This window comes from Coregonus clupeaformis, chromosome 12 (assembly GCF_020615455.1).
Source record: "Coregonus clupeaformis isolate EN_2021a chromosome 12, ASM2061545v1, whole genome shotgun sequence".
NCBI classification, from domain to species: domain Eukaryota; kingdom Metazoa; phylum Chordata; class Actinopteri; order Salmoniformes; family Salmonidae; genus Coregonus; species Coregonus clupeaformis.
Genome location: NC_059203.1, coordinates 25,333,713 through 25,353,156, shown reverse-complemented (window position 1 = coordinate 25,353,156; position 19,444 = coordinate 25,333,713).

Sequence of the window (19,444 nt, the reverse complement as noted above, 5' to 3'; positions counted from 1 at the left end):
AACACTCAAATGAGACCATGGTCGTGGTGGAACTGGTAATGATTTTAACTTACCCGCTGGGAGGTGCCTAGGTGCCTTACTCTGGGCGCACACTGAGCAGGAGGAAACATACACCCTCACGTCCTTAGCCAAGGTAGACCACCAGTACTTTTCGGTCAGGCAGCGCACTGTACGACCGATACATGGGTGACCAGAGGAGGGTGACGTGTGTGCCCAGTAGATCAGACAATCACGGATAAGCGCAGGCACGTACTGCAGCCCAGCTGGACACTGCGGTGGAGATGGATCTGTGCGTAATGCCTGCGCTATATCCGTGTCCATCGCCCATACTACCAGCGCCACAATGCAGGAGTCTGGCAGTATGGGGGTATTGTCTCTGGGCCTCTCCTCTGTATCATACAGCCGGAACAGTGCGTCTGCCTTCACGTTTTTCGTACCTGGAATGTATGACAGTGTGAAATCAAACCGGGTGAAGAAGAGGGCCCACCTGGCCTGGTGAGGGTTCAGCCTCCTCGCTGCCCGGATGTAGCTCAGCTGGTAGAGCACGGCGCTTGTAACGCCAAGGTAGTGGGTTCGATCCCCGGGACCACCCATACACAAAAATGTATGCACGCTTTGGATAAAAGCGTCTGCTAAATGGCATATTATTATTATTATTATTATTACTCCAGGTTACGGTGGTCCGTCCAGACGAGGAATGGGTGTTTCGCCCCCTCGAGCCAATGTCTCCACACGGTCAGAGCTCGGACAACAGCCAACAGCTACCGATCACCAACGCCGTAGTTCTGCTCCGCCGGGCTGAGCTTCTTTGAGAAGAACGCACAGGGGTGGAGCTTTGGTTGCGTGCCCGAGTGTTGAGACAGGACTGCTCCCATCCCCTCCTCGGACGCATCCACCTCCACTACGAACGGTAGTAATGGATCGGTGTGGGCCAGTACCAGGGCCGAGGTGAACAGTTCCCTCAGGTTACTGAATGCCCTGTCAGCCTCAGCAGACCAGTGGAGCTGGGACGGCCCACCCTTCAACAGAGATGTAATGGGAGCTGCGACCTTGCCAAAGCCCCAGATAAACCTCTGATAATAGTTGGCGAAGCCAAGGAAGCGCTGCACCTCCTTTACCGTGGATGGAGTTGGCCAATTACGCACGGCTGTAATGCGGTCGCCCTCCATCTCCACACCTGTGGTAGAAATGCGGTATCCGAGGAAGGAGACGAACTGCTGGAAAAACATACACTTTTCTGCCTTAGCATAAAGGTCATTTTCCAACAGTCGGGCCAGTACCTTGCGAACCAGGGACACATGCTCGGCGCACGTAGCATAATACACCAAGATGTCATCGATGTAGAACACTACACCGCGACCAAGCATGTCCCGAAAACACCTCGTTCACAAAGGACTGGAAGACTGGGGAGCATTCATCAAACCATAGGGTATCACCAGGTATTCATAATGCCCCGTGGTTGTGCTGAATGCTGTCTTCTACTCATCTCTCTCTTGGATACGCACCAGGTTGTACGCACTCCTGAGATCTAATTTAGTGAAGAAGCGCGCTCCATGCAATGATTCAACCACTGACGGAATGAGGGGGAGAGGATAACTAAATCTAATCGTCTCTCTTCTTCTCCGCCGTCTTACTTCTTCACAAAAAAGAAACTTGAGGAGGCGGGTGAAGTGGAGGGACGTATGTACCTCTGGCGCAGGGACTCGGTGACGTATGTCTCCATAGCCTCCGTCTCCGCCTGCGACAGGGGATACACATGACTCCTGGGAGGTACAGCGTCTACCCGAAGGTTTATTGCGCAATCCCCCGCCCGATGAGGTGGCAATTTAGTTGCTTTATTCTTGGAGAAAACTTGTGCCATATCATGGTATTCGGTGGGAATGCGCACGGTGGAGGCACCGTCTGGACTTTCCACCGTGGTTGCATCAACGGAAACACCCAGACACCTACCCTGACACTCTCGCGACCACCCCGTGAGAACCCTATGCGGCCATGAGAAAGTGGAGTTGTGGAGTGCTAGCCACGGAATACCTAACACCACAGGGAAAGCAGGAGACTCAATGATGGAAAAAGTGACCTGCTCACAATGCGTCTCCTCTGTGATCATGGTGACTGGTACCGTGACTTCCTTTATCAACCCGGACCCTAATGGTCGACTATCAAGTGCTCTGATGGGGCGTGGAATGCATAGGGGAACTAATGAAATGCCCTGGCGGCGTGTGAAAGTTTTGTCCATAAAGTTCCCAGCTGCGCCTGAATCTACTAGTGCCTTACACTTGGGAACTCTCATGTAATCAGAGAAGGGTATGATACAGTGCGCAGCAGAGGGCTCTGAACAAGTGTGGGTGCTCAATACCTGGGGTGATGCGAGAGTGCCCTGCCGGCCGCCTCCTGACCCAAAAGAGCGCTGACGACAACGTGTGGTGGAATGTCCCTTCGTGCCATCCGATTGGCACTGGCGCGGTCGTCTTCCGCTCTCTCGGTGCGCGGTACCACCCAGCTCCATGAGCCCTGGATCCGCGCTGGTCGTGGCGGGAACGGGCAGACCTCCTCCAGGACGTCCTCTGGTTGCCAGCAGGTTATCCAGACGAATGGCCATGTCCACCAGTTCGGTAAAAGACAAACTGATGTCACGGCAGGCTAGCTCCCGTCGGACGTCCTCCCGTAGATGGCACCGGAACTGGTTGATCAGGGCCCGCTCGTTCCACCCGGATCCTGCTGCCAGAATCCGCAATTCCAGCGCGAACTCCTGTACTGTCCTCGTCTCCTGCCTCAAGTGGACCAGCTGCTCACCCGCCTCTCGACCCTCGGGCGGGTGATCGAAAACCGCCCGAAATAGGCGGGCGAACTCCCTGTAGTCCTCCAACGCGGCTCCTCCTTCTCTCCAAACCGTGTTGGCCCACTCCAGGGCTTTCCCCGAGAGGCAGGTAATGAGGACGGACACCTGCTCTCGATCTGATGGCACCGGTCTGACACTGGAGCAGTACAGTTCCAGTTGGAGAAGGAATCCCTGACATAGAGCCGGCATCCCATCGAACGCCCGTGGTCGAGATATCTGGATCCCTCCCGGTGCTGTGATGTAGGTGGCTGGATCCGGTTGGCCAGCTGGTCTCGACGGATCGGTTCCTCTTCTCTCCAGGCGTTGGACGACCTGAAGAACCTGATCCATCGCTTCCCCCAAGCTGGCCAACATAGTGGAATGTTCCTGGACCCTTGCCACTATTCCAGGCATGCGCTCCTCTCCTGCTGACTCCATAGAGGTGAGTGATTCTGTGATGAGGTGTGAATGACGGAGTTAGGCACAGGAGGTAAAACACCGAAAACCTACGTTTATTCAGTGTACATGAATAAAGCGCAGCAAGCGTCAAAACGAAACTAGCACAAGGGAAAAATCCACCTTGGCTACATACAAGGAAAGAGTAGCTCAACCGAGCTACACACTCTCACAATGAACAATCACTCACAAAGGACAAGGGGGCAGAGGGAACGATTATACACAGACTAATGAGGGAATGAGTACCAGGTGTGTGTGATTGACAAGACAAGACAAATGGAGTGATGATAAATGGAGCGGTAGTGGCTAGTAAGCCGGTGATGACGAACACCGAAACCTGCCCGAGCAAGGAGGAGGGGCAGCCTCGGCTGAATTCGTGACACTTGCTAACAGTGCACAGGAGGAATTACTTACCTGTTAAATGAGCTGCTGGTGGTCTTGAGGAAAGGATAGGAGAAGAAAACATTCAATACATTTTTTTATTCAATCATAGCTATGTTCAGATCTCTTTGCCTCAAAACAGCTAATAATGGCTATCAAACAACATAACTGTTTGTTTAGCAGTGGCTTTGGCTGACTAAATTTGACATCTTTACAACAAACGTGTGGCAAGCATTCTAGCCTATCTAGATACACTATATATACAAAAGTATGTGGACACCCCTTCAAATTAGTGGATTCTGCTATTTCAGCCACACCCGTTGCTAACAGGTGTAAAAACAAATTAGCATACAGCCATGCAATCTCCATAGCCAAACATTGGCAGTAGAATGGCCTTACAGAAGAGCTCAATGACTTTCAACGTGGCACCGTCATAGGATGCAACAAGATAGTTCTAAAAATGTCTGCCCTGCTAGAGCTGCCTCGGTCAACTGTAAGTGCTGTTATTGTGAAGTCGAAACGTCTAGGAGCAACAAAGGCTCAGCCGCGAAATGGTAGGCCACACAAGCTCACAGAACGGGACCGCCTCTGGAAGCAACTTCAGCACAAGAACTGTTCGTAGGGAGCTCCATGAAATGGGTTTCCATGGCCGAGCAGCCACACGCAAGCCTAAGATCACCATGCGCAATGCCAAGCGTCGGCTGGAGTGGTGTAAAGCTCGCGTCATTGGACTCTGGAGCAGTGGAAACGTGTTCTCTGTAGTGATGAATCATGCTTCACAATCTGGCAGTCCGAAGGACGAATCTGGAGGAATCTGGGTTTAGCGGATGCCAGGAGTACGCTACCTGCCCCAATGCATAGTGCCAACTGTAAAGTTTTGTGGAGGAGGAATAGTGTAAATAGGTAGGTAGGTAAATTGTATCCCCTGCCTACAAACCTGTTCTATGTTACCAGTGCTTAATTTGAGACGGATCCTGCCGGAACAGGATCCAGCACCTCGAAGTTTTGGACTGTTTTGTTCCGGAACCTATTTGGCCAGATCCGGTACCTCTTGTTGCATGAAAAATAATTGTCACATTTCTAACAAAAGCGATCAAAATTCATTCGAGTTGCCTCTTCATTAATTATCCTGCCCCCACAAAAAAACGGCATGTGAAAAAGTTGATTTTCAGCCCGGGTTTGCGCAACATTGTAACCTATGTGGCTGTGTGAAAAGCGTGCCAGTATCTCTCACATAACTAAAATGAGATTCACTTTCTATGATCTCTCTGCTCTGATAGACATGAGCCTGCAACTCTCATCTCTCCAGCGTTGCACTTCATCATTTATTTCCTTGTAGAATCACCCGAAGGGTTCCGGAGGAGCTGCAGCACCCCTGATAAATTGAAATAAATTAGCCAAAGTTATAGAATTACTGCTGTCTGTTCAGAAATAAATGAAATAATTCAGAATAGCCTACTACACCATGAGAAGGCCTATAATTCAGCCACAGAGGATCAATAGCTTATTTTTTTAAATAGCCTTAGCTGTGGATTGTAGCCCAATAACAAGGAATAGCCTAGAGTCGGGAACACGCTGCAAATCTGTCAGTGAAAAAACAGCATGCAGACAAAACAGGCCTTTCGCAATGTTTCAAATACAATCAAGGGAAAACACAGGTTGGAAAGCAAATGGCTCTTGCTGAAAAGTGAAGACTATGCTGTAGGCTACCAAAATATTTGATCAACTTCCAAATATTGTTTTACAATGTAAAACAAGAGGGAGATCGGCTTTTGGCACTAGCACATTGGCCATCACCAGCGAGTGAGCTGCGCATCATTCGATGCAACATTTCGGTGAGTCAGTGAAACTGGAAAGCATTTTTAGGACTATAATTTCCTCCTCATATTGTAGCCTACAATATGTCTCCACACACCTAGGCCTAAGCTATTGATGCATTCAAGACAAGGTCGTTTTTATTGATCTCAGATTCTCAGTTTGTCAGTGTCAAAGTAGCCTGCCATTTCGATCATTTGTGCGTTATTAAAAAATATTCTGCCCAAGTCTCCAGTCTTGTAAAATGATGTAGAATTGCATGAAATGTGTTTATAAAAGGCCAAATTTTTCCCGGACCCTAGGCTACTAAAAACGTTCCCCATGTGTGCAACTTCTGTAAGTGCCTCTACTCTACTGCTCTATGGCCCTACGCAAATGCAACGACATGCAGGCAATGCGTTATTATAAAGGTGATAAATAAAAAAATAAAAAAACATGGAGTATTTCTTCCTGATACTCTGCTATCAATTTATGAAACATTCCGGATATCTCCACAGCAGCCGCTGGTAATTGGTCAATAAGAAACGTGTTAAATAGCTGTAATTTGGACATTTTGAGGGGAATGCTAGTCGAGTCAATATTCCACCATCTTTGTGAAATTGGAGAAGTCATATAGGCCGCGTACAGATGTTGCATTACCGCCACCTGCTGTTCTGTTGGAGCATACACTATTTCAAAAATGTGTTGGCGCAGCAGAATCTGTAGGTGGCAAATACGCCTGGAGTCTGGTCTAGTGCTTTGCTTGGGCTTTGCCTCTTCCTCTGTGGTGGAAATAAGGAAATCAGGGGTGGATTGGCCATCTGGCAACTCTGGCAAATACCAGTTGGGCTGGACCATTTTTGTTGTTGGGTGGGCTGGTCAACATGAACACACAAAAACGTATTTTTTATATAAAAATAAAACAATGAAAAAGGTGACATAGGCCTGTTAAGATTTTATTTTATTTGTGCGCAATTTCTCTGTTATACTAATCTACAATGAGCCGTTGGCTGATCAGTGAGGAATGGCCGGCCCCTCTACTAACATGGGCTGGCCCGGTTTTTCTGAGGTGAGGTAATGCAAACTCACATTCAAAGTCAAATATGGCACTGCAAAAAAAACTGCTCTGACTGTCTTCAGTTAGACAACCAAGATCATGGATCGTAAAAAACAGAAAGAGTACCTATAAACGTAGAAAGTACACATTCTATATTGTCACCTCACTCAAAACGTCCTTTTCTTTGGGCGGCTAAAACCATGATTTGTTCAAACAGTAAAGTGCATTATCCTAATGATTCCTCTAATGAAAGTGTCTTCCCTGCCCATGTGCCCTCTCTGGGGGCTGCTGAAGTGATGAGCAAGCCACTCTCCTCTCCCCCCATGCGCTCGAGTGAAAAATGTGTTCTGATTGTATAACATTTCAAAATGCAATTGCAGGAAATTCTGGAGTCCTATTTTGACAGTAAAATATAGTAAACTATAGTCTAATTGTCAAGACAGAATTCATGACAATCATTGGATTAGGTTGCACATCAAAATATCTTGAATCATGCATTCCTGCTTGGATGTGTTAGCTTATTTATTGAATAGCTCAGTATATTATATTTCTTAATAAAGCACTATGAATGATTTTATAAGATGATTCCAAATCATGATTTGGGTCAGACCAAATCAGGGGCTGGTGCCACCAACTAAAAGTTAGTGGAACCAGTGAAACCAGGGGAAAATGTTAGTCTGGAGACCTGTAATAGTAATTAACACTTAGGGTCAATGTGGTCTCAGGGCAATTCGTATTATTCTGTATGTAAATCTGTGACAGTACATAAGATTCACTTGCGCCAAGTGTCAGCCTCCTGGCAGAGGCAACCAGGTTTTTGGCAAAAATCTCCTGGTGCTTGGTAAAGTTCATGATGCCGTTGACCTTAACAAGGGCCCCAGGACCAGTGGAAGCAAAATAATACCATAGTACCAGGACATTTTATCCCAAAATCTGCTTGCCTCTGCCAGGAGGCTGACACTTGCCCGCAAGTGGATCTTCCAGCAAGACAATAACCCCAAGCACACATCAAAATCCACAAAGAAATGGTTAATTGACCACAAAATCAATATTTTGCAATGGCCATCTCAGTCTCCAGACTTCAACCCAATTTAAAACCTGTGGTTTGAATTAAAGATGGCAGTCCATAATCGCAAATGAAGGATATCAAGGATCTGGAAAGATGATGTATGGAAGAATGGTCTAAGATTCTTCCCAATGTGTTCTCCAATCTCATAAAACATTTTAGAGTTGGTGGCATGCACAGTGAAGTGGGCTGGTGTACATAGAATGCCAGGGCCGAATTTTTGTCCCAGTCCGCCCCTGAAGGAAATATCTCTGTTACCAATGAGCTGGAGTTAGCTAGCTCCAATTTCCAACAGAGTTCTATAATGACCAGTTAACCAAATATTTGTATTCCCCTTTCATCTGTGAGGGTTAGCTAGCATACCAATGGAACTGCTCGACAATCACTCAATTGAAAATGTAAAAACTACAGTCTTTGAATGTGTTTGTTACTGAGAAATGAACTGTTGAGATATATGGAGCAGTGGAAAAAACAATAACGGAGTACGAGGAAGAAATGTCCTGGAGGAGAGTGAATGTCTACAAAGGCTACTAGACTTGGTTTTCAAACCCAAGATAAAATTACACAAAACAGGTTTGTCTCTCTCTCTCTCTCTATCTCTCTCGCTCTCTCTCTGTGTGTGTGTGTGTACAGTGTATGTACGGTGTGTATTTTTGCGAGAGAGTGTGTGTGTGTGAGAGAGAGAGACTGCATTGGGTATAGCTTTCGCTAATGGATATGCCTATTTCTCTGATATTAATCTCTACATCACTCCAGACCCCCATCAGCTCACTTTCCATGTCCCTGAAGAGGAGGTTCCCACTGAGCAGCAGCACTGTGAGCAGGAGTGGAGCCCCAGTCTGGGCCAGGAGGACCCAGAGTCCACACAGATTAAGGAGGAACAGGAGGAGTTTGGGACCAGTCATGAGGAAGAGCAGCTTCGGGGGCTGGAGTCTGATATCAGAGAGTTCATATTAACTCTCCCCTGTGTGAAAAGTGACTATGATCAAGACCCACCTCAGCCCTCACATCTTCCCCAAACCCAGACTGTGGAGAACAGAGAGAGGGACTCTCTTCCCACCAAAACAACTGAAGAGATCAAAACAGAACTTGATGGAGAGGGCTATGGAGTATCAGAACCAAACAGTGAATTGAAGCCCCTTTCTCCAGTAAATTCTGATTGTTCTGCAGCTCATATTGGGAACAGTGAAAATGACAATGGGCTGGACAGTGGATAACTAATGTCAGGGTCAAAGAGAACATGGACAAAGAAAGTAGAAAGCTCTATTAAGACCAGGGAAGCTGTGAGTTGAAAGTTCCATTGAGGGCAGCTCACTCAGGGGAGAGACCACACAGGTGTCCTGTCTGCAGGAAATGCTTTCTGAAAAGTAGCATTTTAAAAGAACATCAGAGAATTCACACAAGGGAGAAATTATGTTGCTGCAATGTATGTGGAAAAAGTTTCAGTAAGAAGGGAAACCTGACAGAACATACAGTATGAGAAGTCACACTGGGGAGAAAACACATTGCTGTAATGTATGTGGCAAAAGTTTCAGTCAGAAAATAATCCTTACCAGGCACATGATGACGCACACAGAGCAGAAATCGTATTGTTGCAAAGAATGTGGCAAATTCTTCAGCCAGAAACATAACCTGATAGTCCATATGAGGACACACACTGGAGAGAAACGATATCAGTGCAGTGAATGTGGCAAATGCTTCAGTCATAATACACTGCTCAAAAAAATAAAGGGAACACTTAAACAACACAATGTAAATCCAAGTAAATCACACTTCTGTGAAATCAAACTGTCCACTTAGGAAGCAACACTGATTGACAATAAATTTCACATGCTGTTGTGCAAATGGAATAGATAACAGGTGGAAATTATAGGCAATTAGCAAGACACCCCCAATAAAGGACTGGTTTTGCAGGTGGTGACCACAGACCACTTCTCAGTTCCTATGCTTCCTGGCTGATGTTTTGGTCACTTTTGAATGCTGGCGGTGCTTTCACTCTAGTGGTATCATGAGACGGAGTCTACAACCCACACAAGTGGCTCAGGTAGTGCAGCTCATCCAGGATGGCACATCAATGCGAGCTGTGGCAAGAAGGTTTGCTGTGTCTGTCAGCGTAGTGTCCAGAGCATGGAGGCGCTACCAGGAGACAGGCCAGTACATCAGGAGACGTGGAGGAGGCCGTAGGAGGGCAACAACCCAGCAGCAGGACTGCTACCTCCGCCTTTGTGCAAGGAGGAGCAGGAGGAGCACTGCCAGAGCCCTGCAAAATGACCTCCAGCAGGCCACAAATGTGCATGTGTCTGCTCAAACGGTCAGAAACAGACTCCATGAGGGTGGTATTAGGGCCCGACGTCCACAGGTGGGGGTTGTGCTTACAGCCCAACACCGTGCAGGACGTTTGGCATTTGCCAGAGAACACCAAGATTGGCAAATTTGCCACTGGCGCCCTGTGCTCTTCACAGATGAAAGCAGGTTCACACTGAGCACATGTGACAGACGTGACAGTCTGGAGACGCCGTGGAGAACGTTCTGCTGCCTGCAACATCCTCCAGCATGACCGGTTTGGGTGTGGGTCAGTCATGGTGTGGGGTGGCATTTCTTTGGGGGGCCGCACAGCCCTCCATGTGCTCGCCAGAGGTAGCCTGACTGCCATTAGGTACCGAGATGAGATCCTCAGAACCCTTGTGAGACCATATGCTGGTGCGGTTGGCCCTGGGTTCCTCCTAATGCAAGACAATGCTAGACCTCATGTGGCTGGAGTGTGTCAGTAGTTCCTGCAAGAGGAAGGCATTGATGCTATGGACTGGCCCGCCCGTTCCCCAGACCTGAATCCAATTGAGCACATCTGGGACATCATGTCTCGCTCCATCCACCAACGCCACGTTGCACTACAGACCGTCCAGGAGTTGGCGGATGCTTTAGTCCAGGTCTTGGAGGAGATCCCTCAGGAGACCATCCGCCACCTCATTAGGAGCATGCCCAGGCGTTGTAGGGAGGTCATACAGGCACGTGGAGGCCACACACACTACTGAGCCTCATTTTGACTTGTTTTAAGGACATTACATCAAAGTTGGATCAGCCTGTAGTGTGGTTTTCCACTTTAATTTTGAGGTTGACTCCAAATCCAGACCTCCATGGGTTGATACATTTGATTTCCATTGATAATTTTTGTGTGATTTTGTTGTCAGCACATTCAACTATGTAAAGAAAAAAGTATTTAATAAGATTATTTCATTCATTCAGATCTAGGATGTGTTATTTTAGTGTTCCCTTTATTTTTTTGAGCAGTGTATATGCCTGAAAGAACACATGGTGACTCACACATGGGAGAAATACAAAACACATCAGTGTAAAGAATGCTGTAAATTATTCAGCAAGAAAGGAAGCCTGACCACACATATGATAACACACACTGGAGAAAAACCATATCAGTGCAAAGAATGTAGTGAATGCTTCACTTACACCAAAACCCTTGCAGATCATAAGAGGAGTCATACAGGAGAGAGACCATATCAGTGTTGTTATTGTGGCAAACGATTCACTCAGTAGAAAAGCCTAAAAGATCATCTTAGTATTCACACAGGTGAGAGACCATATAAGTGCCCCATGTGTGTAAAACAGCACCAGCGAAGTCATAGAGGAGAACAACCACATTGCTGACATTTTTTTGTGGTAAATGCTTCTCTTGTAAGAACTGAGGATGAGGATGAACCCAGAGGGAGAAACATGACAGTGCTGCTTAGGGCGAAATCTAACTCTTACTTATTGGTGGACCTTTTAATACTAAAAAACTGATGTTTCATTAAAAAAAATTCTGAGCATGGCACAAAAGTGGATATAATTATGTTTTGTAGAACTTAGTAGATATTTTATTAAATTTTTTCCACATTTTAAGTGTGTCCCAACATTTAAGTCCTCTCCCCCACTTGGACTATCCCCTGAAGTACTAGTACATTGGTGTTATCTAAATATATAAAATATGTTTACATTTTGAGGGGAAGAGCTTCAGTGCTTCAGATTTGAAGACATGCTACTGTAGCACATGGGGATGTGTGAAACTTACTCCTCAGCCTGAAGTATCCCCACTTGCGCCAGCGAATAACTAGCTTTTGCGTGGCGCCGACTGGTCACGTGGCAGAGGTCCCGAATTCGCACCAGGTATGGGCCGAATCGGGAGAAAGTGGTACTTGCTGATACCTCATGTCCAGCAGATGCATCAAACTCTGCATTCCGCCGCAGTCATTCATTGTCAATGGAGCAGTCCGCAGTGCTACGTTGGAGGTGCCGCACTGGGCTGCGATGCATTCTGTGTACCGCATGCGTTCAATATTTTCAACTCGTGCTTTACTTTACCATGGTACAAACGGAAGTACACACACAGAATCCAACTTGCTAGCTTTTAGCTAAGTTGAAAAGTGAAGCACATGTGCGTCATGTACGGAAAATGCGGGCTAGACATCTGGCAAAACAAAAAGCATTTGCATCTAGTGGACATAGGGCATTATGGACCATAATGCATGGTCAATCCGACGTCTGCAGTGGCTGTACGGCATTTACTGCAATGCGGCCTCCACGTAAGTCAGAGCATTCATAGTTGTCAAGGAAGTGAGTTTGTGTTTAAACAGGAGTTCCTGCCCCCACCTACCGTCAACCAATCATGTCAATGCAGAGAATTTGGGAGGTGCACGGCAATGCGGTACGGAGCTCGACTTGGCCTCCGCAACCCACCGGAGGCGCCACAATTGCGTCACATCCTCTGTACTGAGCCACCGGACCACATTTACAGATCAAGTATAAATTGGCATGAAATGTTATGCAACGGAAACAGCCAAATATATCCAAATCGGATTTTAGTAACCACATCGTGGGCCTGTTAAAATACATAAATCATTATGGATTTGACAAATATCCACTTTGTTAGATCAGATTTGTTGAATGTGCATCAATCCATTTGACATTTTAGTCATTTAGCAGACGCTCTTATCCAGAGCGACTTACAGTTAGTGAATGCATACATTTTCATACTGGCCCCCCATGGGAATCGAACCCACAACCCTGGTGTTGCAAGCGCCATGCTCTACCAACTGAGCTACAAGGGGCCCGTAGCGTCCTTCTATCCCCCACGGTCTGCATTCCATTGACCTCTTTACCGCATCTATCCCCATTACCTCCCTGATCTCTCTCCAGGAGTTCCAACTCATTTTTGTGTCTTTGAAATCCCTTCACATGGTATCATAAATATGTTGTTTATTTGTGAACTTGTTCTGATAGCCTTTCGTCAAAGTTCTCCATGTTTGTTATCAAGGAAGTTGTCAAGGAAGTGAGTTTGTGTTTATACAGGATGTACCGCCCCCACCTACTGTCAACCAATCATGTCAATGCGGAGCTATACGGAGCCCTCCGCATTGCTACAACATTTGGGAGGCGCACAGCGATGTGGTACGGAGCTTGATTTGGCCTCCGCAATATATTGGCTTTAAGCATAAATTGGCTTTTAGGAAGCAGTGTGACATCCTTTACACTACCTTACACCTGTAGTAGGAGGACAAACAAACCCCCAGAAGGTGACTGATATTGGTTGAATACATTGTAAATATATTGAGGAATAAACATGCACAAGAAGCCTACAATGTTGTGCCTAACAGAGACAATGCATTTTTAAGCATATATACACTACCGGTCAAAAGTTTTGGAACACCTACTCATTCAAGGGTTTTTCTTTATTTTTACTATTTTCTACATTGTAGAATAGTAGTGAAGACATCAAAACTATGAAATAACACATATAGTAGTGTAGTAACCAGAAAAGTGTTAAACAAATCAAAATATATTTTATATTTGAGATTCTTCAAATAGCCATCCTTTGCCTTGATGACAGCTTTGCACGCTCTTGGCATTCTCTCAACCAGCTTCATGAGGTAGTCACATGGAATGCATTTCAATTAACAGGTTTGCCTTCTTAAAAGTAAATTTGTGGAATTTATTTCCTTATTAATGCGTTTGAGCCAATCAGTTGTGTTGTGACAAGGTAGGGGGGGTATACAGAAGATGACCCTATTTGGTAAAAGACCAAGTCCATATTATGGCAAGAACAGCTCAAATAAGCAAAGAGAAATGACAGTCCATCATTACTTTATGACATGAAGGTCAGTCAATCCGGAAAATTTCAAGAACTTTTAAAGTTTCTTCAAGTGCAGTCGCAAAAACCATCAAGCACTATGATGAAACTGCCTCTCATGAGGACCGCCACAGGAATGGAAGACCCAGAGTTACCTCTGCTGCAGAGGATAAGTTCATTAGAGTTACCAGCCTCAGAAATTGCAGCCCAAATAAATGCTTCACAGAGTTCAAGTAACAGACACATCTTAACATCAACTGTTCAGAGGAGACTGTGTGAATCAGGCCTTCATGGTCAAATTGCTGCAAAGAAACCACTACTAAAGGACACCAATAATAAGAAGAGACATGCTTGGGCCAAGAAACATGAGCAATGGACATTAGACCGGTGGAAATTTGTCCTTTGGTCTGGAGTCCAAATTTGAGATTTTTGGGTCCAACCGCCGTGTCTTTGTGAGACGTGGTGTGGGTGAACGGATAATCTCTGCATGTGTATTTCCCACCGTAATGCATGGAGGAGGAGGTGTTATGGTGTGGGGTGCTTTGCTGGTGACACTGTCTGTGATTTATTTAGAATTCAAGGCAACCTTAACCAGCATGGCTACCACAGCATTCTGCAGCGATACGCCATCCCATCTGGTTTGGGCTTAGTGGGACTATCATTTGTTTTTCAACAGGACAATGACCCAACACACCTCCAGGCTGTGTAAGGGCTATTTTACCAAGAAAGAGAGTGATGGAGTGCTGCATCAGATGACCTGGCCTCCACAATCCCCGACCTCAACCCAATTGAGATGGTTTGGGATGAGTTGGACCGCAGAGTGAAGGAAAAGCAGCCAACAAGTGCTCAGCATATGTGGGAACTCCTTCAAGACTGTTGGAAAAGCATTCCAGGTGAAGATGGTTGAGAGAATGCCAAGAGTGTGCAAAGCTGTCATCAAGGCAAAGGGTGGCTACATATACAGTGGGGAGAACAAGTATTTGATACACTGACGATTTTGCAGGTTTTCCTACTTACAAAGCATGTAGAGGTCTGTAATTTTTATCATAGGTACACTTCAACTGTGAGAGACAGAATCTAAAACAAAAATCCAGAAAATCACATTAAATGATTTTTAAGTAATTAATTTGCATTTTATTGCATGACATAAGTATTTGATCACCTACCAACCAGTAAGAATTCCGGCTCTCACAGACCTGTTAGTTTTTCTTTAAGAAGCCCTCCTGTTCTCCACTCATTACCTGTATTAACTGCACCTGTTTGAACTCGTTACCTGTATAAAAGACACCTGTCCACACACTCAATCAAACAGACTCCAACCTCTCCACAATGGCCAAGACCAGAGAGCTGTGTAAGGACATCAGGGATAAAATTGTAGACCTGCACAAGGCTGTGATGGCCTACAGGACAATAGGCAAGCAGCTTGGTGAGAAGGCAACAACTGTTGGTGCAATTATTAGAAAATGGAAGAAGTTCAAGATGACGGTCAATCACCCTCGGTCTGGGGCTCCATGCAAGATCTCACCTCGTGGGGCATCAATGATCATGAGGAAGGTGAGGGATCAGCCCAGAACTACACGGCAGGACCTGGTCAATGACCTGAAGAGAGCTGGGACCACAGTCTCAAAGAAAACCATTAGTAACACACTACGCCGTCATGGAATGAAATCCTGCAGCGCACGCAAGGTCCCCCTGCTCAAGCCAGAGCATGTCCAGGCCCGTCTGAAGTTTGCCAATGACCATCTGGATGATCCAGAGGAGGAATGGGAGAAGGTCATGTGGTCTGATGAGACAAAAATAGAGCTTTTTGGTCTAAACTCCACTCGCCGCGTTTGGAGGAAGAAGAAGGATGAGTACAACCCCAAGAACACCATCCCAACCGTGAAGAATGGAGGTGGAAACATCATTCTTTGGGGATGCTTTTCTGCAAAGGGGACAGGACGACTGCACCGTATTGAGGGGAGGATGGATGGGGCCATTTATCGTGAGATCTTGGCCAACAACCTCCTTCCCTCAGTAAAACCATTGAAGATGGGTCGTGGCTGGGTCTTCCAGCATGACAACGATCCGAAACACACAGCCAGGGCAGCTAAGGAGTGGCTCCGTAAGAAGCATCTCAAGGTCCTGGAGTGGCCTAGCCAGTCTCCAGACCTGAACCCAATAGAAAATCTTTGGAGGGAGCTGAAAGTCCGTATTGCCCAGCGACAGCCCCAAAACCTGAAGGATCTGGAGAAGGTCTGTATGGAGGAGTGGGCCAAAATCCCTGCAGCAGTGTGTGCAAACCTGGTCAAGACCTACAGGAAACGTATGATCTCTGTAATTGCTGTGATGTCACGAGAGGCTGTGTCCTGGAGGGACGTTACATCCCCCTGAGGTGGCTGCAAACCCAGACAGCTATGGCTCCATCTGCTGGTATGGTCGGGAACTCCACCCCTCTATGGCCAATCTTCCCACGCAGCTGAAACAAATGAGGAGCTGATGAGCTGAAGGTTTGGGAAGTGAAGAGACACACTGAGGGGAGTGTGTGGGGGTGAAGAGACACAGTCTCCAACCTGGGCTCTCTGGAGGACAAGAGTGCTGCACGTCCACTTCCATGAGGAATATAAGGATTTGGAGATACTTACCTTTGGGAAATACTCACCTTTGGATATATGCACCTGTGGAAATACGTGAGAGACATTTGGAAGGACTTTTTGCTGGGTTGGCCACTAGCTGCAACGTGGACTACAGTAAGGCTGGGGAAAAGTTATCTGAGCGAGTGAGAATTATGATTTTGGATGTGGAAGAGACATCCCTGAACTGTTAACCCTTAAAGAGCCACAAGAGAACAGAATTTTGTTATATTTTCGTTAATTTCCCAAGACCTATAATAAAATCCTTGTTTTGTTTGAACCTTGTCTCCTTGCACTACTTGAGCAATCCCGCTGAAAGCTGTGTAGCCTCTCGTGACGTCACATTGCAAACAAAGGTTTCTGTACCAAATATTAAGTTCTGCTTTTCTGATGTATCAAATACTTATGTCATGCAATAAAATGCAAATTAATTACTTAAAAATCATCCAATGTGATTTTCTGGATTTTTGTTTTAGATTCCGTCTCTCACAGTTGAAGTGTACCTATGATAAACATTACAGACCTCTACATGCTTTGTAAGTAGGAAAACCTGCAAAATCGGCAGTGTATCAAATACTTGTTCTCCCCACTGTATATTTTGATTTGTTTAACACTTTTTTGGCTACAACATGATTCCCTATGTGTTATTTCATAGTTTTGATGTCTTCACTATTATTCTACAATGTAGAAAATAGTAAAAATAAAGAAAAAACTTTGAATGACTAGGTGTTCTAAAACTTTTGACCGGTAGTGTAGTTACCTTCTCATTTTGTTTAGAACTATACACAGTACATTTCAATTACTGTCTTCTAGCTGTACTAAAAGACATCCAAACCTGCTTATCAATGAGGATTTGCCAATGCATTTGATAATTGATAATGACCACAATAAGGAAAACACAGTAAATTGTGTTGAATTTGATACTTTGACACTGCTTGACAAATGTGATAATGTCACAATGCCCCTTCGGATGGGGTAGGCCCTACTAGTTAAAAAGTCTTAACGGAATCCATGGAACGTCCCAACTCTGACCTTACCCCCATTGAAGTTGAAATTGAAATGGTTAAGGTAAGGGTTAAGGTTAGAGTTAGGGTAAGGGTAGAGGTAAGGTTAGGGTTTAGGGTAGGGCAGCACATATTTTGGTTCAACAAGGTTCCTTGTTCAAATGTGTCACCTCACCAGCTCTAGTTTGTCTTTACCTCTTATGTTTGTGTAGTGGGTTTGACACCACTGCATGATCTTCTTTCTCATAAACCTGACATAGCCCCAGTCCATGTAATGCCATGCTATGTTGTTGTGAGCATATTAGAGTGGATTGGTATATTATGCTTCTTGTGAATAAATATTTTCATTTTTACTAAGTGTAAATCATTATATTTAATGGTAACATTTGTTATAGAAGGCTATTTTATAGATAATTTAGTACAGGGCTCAAATGAGCTCAAAGAAATTGAGTAGTTTCTGAATCTTTATTTATTATCAGACATAATACAGTATATCAGAGTGGTACTACAAAGCAGGATCAGCTAACTTTGATAAACAATCAGAAATAACTATTGATTTTCTGGTTAATTTATAAACCTTAACTTAGATATGCCTTTTTTGGTTGTTGAGTCAGTTAAACCATGCCCATTACAGAATATTTTGTCAAGTTAGCTGGCTAAGTCACTGATTTTGCTTTGTAGTATACCCCTCTGGTAGAGATGTAGAATATTTCACATTAGCCTACTACTACATAACTTTTCACCGACAACGATGAGACAGCCTATAGGGAGGAGGTCAGAGATCTGGCCGTGTGGTGCCAGGACAACAACCTCTCCCTCAACGTGACCAAGACAAAGGAGATGATTGTGGACTACAGGAAAAAAAAGAGGACTGAGCACGCCCCCATTCTCATCGACGGGGCTGTAGTGGAACAGGTTGAGAGCTTCAAGTTCCTTGGTGTCCACATCACCAACGAACTATCATGGTCCAAACACACCAAGACAGTCGTGAAGAGGGCACGACAAAGCCTATTCCCCCTCAGGAGACTAAAAAGATTTGGCATGGGTCCTCAGATCCTCAAAAATTCTACAGCTGCACCATCGAGAGCATCCTGACTGGTTGCATCACCGCCTGGTATGGCAACTGCTTGGCCTCCGACCGCAAGGCACTACAGAGGGTAGTGCGTACGGCCCAGTACATCACTGGGACAAAGCTTCCTGCCATCCAGGACCTCTATACCAGGCGGTGTCCAGAGGAAGGCCCTCAAAATTGTCAAAGACTCCAGCCACCCTAGTCATAGACTGTTCTCTCTGCTACCGCACGGCAAGCGGTACCGGAGTGCCAAGTCTAGGTCCAAAAGACTTCTCAACAGCTTCTACCCCCAAGCCATAAGACTCCTGAACAGCTAATCATGGCTACCCGGACTATTTGCACTGCCCCCCCACCCCATCCTTTTTACGCTGCTGCTACTCTGTTAAGTATTTATGCATAGTCACTTTAACTCTACCCACATGTACATATTACCTCAACTACCTCAACTAGCCGGTGCCCCCGCACATTGACTCTGCAACGGTACCCCACTGTATATATAGCCTCCCTACTGTCACTTTATTTTACTTCTGCTCTTTTTTCTCTCAACACTTTTTTGTGTTGTTTTATTTTTAAAACACTTTTTTTGTTAAAAATAAATGCACTGTTGGTTAAGGGCTGTAAGTAAGCATTTCACTGTAATGTCTGCACCTGTTGTATTCGGCGCATGTGACCAATAAAATTTGATTTGATTTGATTTTGTTGTGTGTTTGATTGGCATATCTTTGGGACCATAGAGAATGATAGAGGCCTCTAGTGGCCAAAAGGCTGTATTAGCCTGGCCAGCGCCATTGAGAGCTTCCGCCATTTTAAAGTAGTCAACTGGGTAGGACTTCCAACTTCATTGGCTGATCTTACCTCATGACCCTGTTGAAGTCATGTCACACCGGGTCATCAGGACGGATCAGCAAATCGTGAAGAAGAAAATGTACTACTGACACAGATACAAAGATGAGTCCTCTATCTATCTCTATGTTTGGGACACTTGGCGACAGTGCTCAGTTCAGATGCGCTACAACTCCAGTACAGCAGGCGGCGATATAACAATTTTTACCTCATGCAGATACGA